This window comes from Monodelphis domestica, chromosome 1, assembly GCF_027887165.1.
Source record: "Monodelphis domestica isolate mMonDom1 chromosome 1, mMonDom1.pri, whole genome shotgun sequence".
Classification (NCBI taxonomy): Eukaryota; Metazoa; Chordata; class Mammalia; order Didelphimorphia; family Didelphidae; genus Monodelphis; species Monodelphis domestica.
The window spans coordinates 346,884,062-346,890,119 of record NC_077227.1 but is presented as its reverse complement, the minus strand read 5'-3'; the positions used below and the strand labels follow the sequence as shown (position 1 = coordinate 346,890,119).

Sequence of the window (6,058 nt, the reverse complement as noted above, 5' to 3'; positions counted from 1 at the left end):
AGAGGCATTCCAGCTCCTACTTGCTACTCTGCTCTATGCCAAACAGACATTTTTGGAGCAGAAAGTTTCCTGCCCCTTTTCCTTCCCTTCTTCCTCCTCCATTCCATTCATCCATATAGATGGTGATGATGATGATAATGAGCAAATTACTAGAAAAAATGGAACCACCAAACTCCATGGTGAGCAAACTGTGTAAGACTGAGAGCTGAGCTGACCTCATTTTAAAAGCATAACCTTAGTCCTTTCTCCACCTTTCCCTGACCTTACAGATTCTGTATTGTGGGGTTGTCAGTAAGAACTATATCCCTTAGGGGATGGCAAGTATTCACAGGTTTCCTGGCTTCTCTGGGAAAAAATCCAATTCTTTTGTACTTTTGAAAACATTTGGTTCATTAGCTAAAGTTTTTGGGGATAACCAAAAACCATGAACTCTCCATTTGAAAGTCATGGGGGAAATTCAGAATGCTAAAAATCCTGCATATATGACAGTTAAGAAGAGTAATTTCCTGGTGATCTAACAATGAGAGGTGATGCTTATACATAAAAATGGAGACATTTACTCATCTATAAAATGGGAACAATAACAGGTCCTACCTCACAAGTTTATTGTGAAAAATCAAATGAAATTTTATATATATTCATATATATACACATGTTACATACATATGTATATACATATATGTATATATATATAGTACTGTAAACCCTGGAGCACTAATTAAATATCATTATGATAATGAGGGAAGAGTAGAGAACTATAAAATTGTTATAACGTAGTGGTTTTGGAACACAAAATTAAGGTGCCTAGAAGTCAGGTTGTTTCTCTTAGCTTTTTTCAGCTTACCCTCCGAGTCCTCATTAAGTCAATGGCCATTTATCTAACAGGTGGTTTACTTACTGTGTGTCAACTGGGATTGGTAAAATATCCTCAGTGTTTTGGATGAGGTTACAGTTGTGGCAGGCAGGGTTTGGTTTAAAAAAGTGCCTTATTTTCATGGCTCCTTGTACTGCTTCTGAGGCAGGAAGACGCTTAAATCTCATTTCATCATCACAAGGGAGATGTGACATTCTTATTTATTCAAAGGCTAGTTATGTAGCTGGCCTTTTTAACTATGGTTCACCCTGCTGCCACTGTTAGCAATGTCATTGTCAAAGGGATGTACTATAATGATTCTCTTTGTGGATGATCCAAGCTCCTTGCCTATTGGCCAGTCCTGCCAGTGTTTGGTGTTTCTTGCTCCTCCCTGCCATCTTTATGTGACATTAGCCAAGGGAATGGAGAGGTTGCAAGACCCCAGTTATTTCTTGAGCTCATGACTCCTGTTGGTTGAAGGATGATAGCAGGCTTGACCCTACAAGGGCCAGTTCAAATTATAGAGGAAAACTCTGTGGCAGAATCTTAAACTACAGTCTTCTCATGCTTGGCTGTTACTAATGGCTTCTCACTGGTCACAAATGGGAAGGGATAAGAGAATGTGGATAGGTCAATGTGAATGGATCATCACTACAAGGAAAAAAATAGCCATGTACTCTACTGATGGTGAAATGGTAGGGTTATCTTTGCATATATAGGATAGAATGAATTTAAAAGGTTAAACAAATTTCTTTTGAAGTAAAGGAGAGGTTACAACCTTAGGCAAAAAAAGTTTCAAAAACAATTTTGGGAAGTTAGTTTATACTATACACCTGGCTCCTTCTCCTGGCTGGCATGAATAATTAAAATTTTGTATTACAAAGTCACTTGCTTCATCTTTAGGAACTTTTTTTTGGCACATCTTTCCGATGACTTATTTTTGAATAAAAGGAGATACATGGCAGTGTAAAATAGTGGATAACATATTGGATTTTGAAATAGAAAAATCTGGGTCCAAACCCTCTCAGTTGTTTATCAGCTGTGTCACTTAACTTCTAATATGCCTCACTTTCATCATTTGTAAAGTAAGGGCATTGGCCTTGATGGCTTCTAAGGTCCCTTTCCAGTATAAATACATGATCCTATGAGGCTGTGACTTATTCCTGAATAAGAGGAGATGAAAGGCAGAATGGAAGCAGAAAGACCTGAGTTTTTTCTAATCTGGCCTCTGGCATATACTGGCTGTATGTAAAACAAATCAGTTAACCTCTTATATCTCAGGCAACTCTAAGACTTTCAGTTCTAGGCTAGTTCTTGACTAAGATTGTTGGGAGGAATTTTCACATCAGGAAATTTTCACCATTTCCTGGTGAGATTACAGGTCTGGACCAGAGAGGAAATGCTCAATTGCAACTGCTTTTCATCCTCCACTTAATTAAAATATTGACCATAACAACTGGTCATCTTCTCATTACCATTTTGTTTTTGCCTGAGATTGCTCATTACCAGTGTTTTCAGTTCTTTGATCAATGCATCCCAAATGTAGAATCTCTTGTCCAGAAGGCATCAAATGGAAAGAGCAGTTTGGAAACCACAGGAAAGTGTAATGGGAGAGAATAAGGCTCCAGAGTCAGGGGCTAAGGATGCTGAATGGGGAATCAAGAGAAGAGGAGGGAGATTAAGGATATTGTGAAGAAGGACTGGCTCTCTGAAGGAGAATAAAATATTAAGGACTCATCTGTCTTAGAAAGTTTTAAAACATTGATGAAAAAGGAGTCTACCAGGTTATCTCTGAAAGGAAGACTGGTTTTAAGATTTAGTGATGAAGGGAAGCAGCCCCATGCACCAATTCCTTTGGCTCCATGAGCAGAGCATTAAGACCTCTGCAGAATTCTAAAAATTTATCAGTAAAGACAGTAAAGACAGGACAGACAGAGAACTGATGGCTAGCCAACCCTTTCATCTGCTATTCAAATGCCAAGATTAATGAAATCAGAAAGATGTCCAGGTTCACATTGAAAAGATATGTGAATGAATGGAGTACTTGGGGTTTCTTGTCCCTGCAGGGAAGCCAAAGATGTGTAACCTGTGCCAGTCCATGAATCTCAGGTTTCACATGTTGGCTCATTGCCTATTAATACTGTAGTTGACTAGCAATTGTTTTTCAGTTCCATTGCTTCTCATATTAGGCCAGACCAGTGGTATACCTGTGGCATCCCTGATGTCAAAATAATTTCACACCAATTGCAGATTTTTCCATTGGGCATTCTTTAGACAAACATATTCATCTCTGGCATCCAACTGCTTGCTTAATTTATCCCAAAAAGAATAAAGTAGCAAGACCTAAAAAAAAAAAAAAGCTTTTAGACTTTAGGGTACATTTAATGGCGCTTTACAAATAGATTTTCAAATTGATTAAACACAAAGACATTTTTTTCAGGCCACAAGAATTTGTATTGATTACACCACTCTCAACTCTGCACATTTACCAGTGTTCTCTTTCCAAACACCACTTGCTTCTTTTTGTTCCCTCCCTGTTACTCCACAAAGAAAACCCAAGAAGCTGGCTTTAGCTAACCCATGTAGGCTACATTTACCTTTGGGGAATAAGGAGAAATGAATTCCATTCTCTGAACTTTGTTTTTGACCTTCAAGGGAAGTCTAGATTTACGATCAGTGAGGTGGACTGAAAACTTTACCCTGTAGTACAACAGTTTGGAAATTTACTTGGCTTATGAAAGGCTCAAATTCAGAATTTTCTTAAAACATTCCCATGAAAACCCAGAGGGGAAAAAAATGGTAAGAAGCAAGAGAGGGAAACAAATTATCCTTTGTCAATTTAGACCTATTGCCTGATTTTATATATGTGTATCCTGATTTCTTTTATGCCCCAGGACATGAGTTAATTTAATGTTCTTGTTTTCTCTTTGTCTCATTGCTTGAATGAGTCAACAACTAATATCCTCCTGGTAAGATGGAAGTCTTCTAGGCCTTACCATCTCTCCCATCATAGCATCCTTACAGGTTTCTCAAGGCTTTGCCATTTACCCTGCTACTATACCTTACAGGCTTCCTGGCAGGGCCACCTGATCTTTCCATGTACCCTAATGCCCCTGGGTCTTGCCATCTGTCATGCAACTGAACTCATATGTACACTCTCCCCTCAAGTAGAGGGTAAGCTTCTTGAGATCAAGCAGGAACTGTCTTTCCTTCCTTTCTGTGGATAATGCTTAGGAAGTGCTTTGTTGCTTAGTTGTTTTCAATTGTGTCAGGTTCTCTGTGACCTCATTTGGGGTTTTTCTTTTTGTTTTTTTCCCCCAATATTAATGTATTCTTGCCTTTTATTTTATTTTTTTCTCTTTTGTACCTTTTGTTTTTTTCTTTGTTTTTCTTTATTCCAGTGACAAATTTACACATAAGTTTTCCATGGTTACATGATTCATGTTATCTCCCCCTCCTCTTTTCTCCCTCTTCTTGGAGTTGACAAGCAAAAATTCCACAGGGCTATACATGTATTATCTCTCAAAACCCGTTTCCATATTATTCATTTTTGTAAGAGAGTAATCTTATAATACTAAAAAAAACTAAATGGTTTGCTATTTCCTTCTCCAGCTCCCTTTACCAATGAGAAAACGGAGGCAAACAGGGTTAAATGACTTGCCCAGGCTTATACAGCTACTAAGTGTCTGAGGCCAGATTTGAACTCAGGAAAGAAAAGTCTTTCCTAAGACCAGACCAGCACTGTACCACCTAATAAATGCTCATTCATTCATTCATTCATTCATTTCATCTCATTCCTTTGGGAAAATTGATAACAACCAACTGGAACTATATCTTTTAACTGAAGCTTGGTTGGGAGCCTTAGCTGGCTCTCCAAAAACTTAATTATGATTCATAGTTCAGGCAGCTAGACTTATTGAAGACATTCTAGCTTTCCAGGAGACAATTACATTTGTGCTTAGAAACGAGTTTATCTTCCCAGGGTTCTGACAATTTAACAACTGTGAAATGAAGGCCTGCGTGGCACAGAGCAGGCCTCCCATCCGCCAGTGTGAGAGATGCTTACTAACCAAATCTCCCCACTTAGTTGCACTCCCTGAGTGCCTGTTCTGGCATTAGAAAAACAAGACTCAGTAAGAACAGTCAAAGGCACCATGTAGTCATCCTGCCTCTTTAATTCTGTCTGAGAAGTCAAAGAGAGCAAAATCTTTTCACTTAAACCCTCTGTCTCCTGACTTCACTCTTTTTGTCAGCAGTATTTTTTTTAAACCCTTACCTTCCATCTTGAAGTCAATACTGTGTATTGGTTCCAAGGTAGAAAAGAGGTAAGGGTGAGGCAATGGGGGTCAAGTGACTTGTCCAGGGTCACACAGCTGGGAAGTGTCTGAAGCCAGATTTGAACCTACGACTTCCCTTCTCTAGGCCTGACTCTCAATCCACTGAGCTACCCAGCTGCCCCCTTTTTAAAATTTAATTAAAAAATTTTTTGTCATCAGCAGTATTAGCGGTGCCTGGTTTCCCATATTTATAACTTTGGATTACCTCCGATTCTCCCCTGGCCTTCAGTCTCACACATTTAATCAGTTCCTAGGCTGGGCAAACTCTTTTCCATCCATCTCTCTCTTTGATAACCAAATTTGGGTCATTGCCACTGCCTGGACTATTATAATAGCTTCATTATATGTCTTCCCACCTCTACTACTTCCCTACAGCAATACATTCTTCATATTGTTGTTAGAATCACTAAAAAAAAAAAAAGATCTGACCATGCCATTCCCAGGTCTAAAATCTCCAATAAGGTTTTATGTGGGAAGTTTGTGTTACGTATGAATATTCTCTTAGAACAATGACCAATATGGAGGTATGCTTTGCATGCTAATGAGTGCATAATCCAGATCCAATTGCTTATCAGCTCTGAGAAGAGGGAAGGAAGGAGGGAGACAATTTGGATCTTATAATTTTGGAAAACATGTTGAAAATTGTTACTACATGTAATTGGGAAAGTAAAATAAAAATAAAAAAGATCTTCAATGGTTCCTTATTATCCTATTGAATAATGGTCAAGATCAGATTTAGAACTGGAAGGGACTGAAGGGGCAGAGTGGAATCCCTTCACTTGGTGAGGAAACTATGTGGCTGGCCCAGATCACCTAGGAAGAAGGTGGGATGCTTTCTGGCTCCAGCCAGAGCCAGTGCTCTTTCCAT

General features: G+C 38.8%; 1 protein-coding gene across 2 annotated transcripts in view; it reads right to left on the bottom strand.

Annotated features, from left to right (window-relative positions):
* Positions 1–2,793: 2,793 nt before the first annotated feature.
* SH3RF2 (SH3 domain containing ring finger 2) overlaps positions 2,794–6,058 on the bottom strand; it is a 180,249-nt gene continuing 176,984 nt past the window's right edge. For both annotated transcript variants that reach the window (XM_007473828.2, XM_056811438.1), the window contains one exon: positions 2,794–3,196. The gene's annotated coding sequence lies outside the window, so the exon portion shown is untranslated. The remainder of the gene's footprint in view (positions 3,197–6,058) is intronic.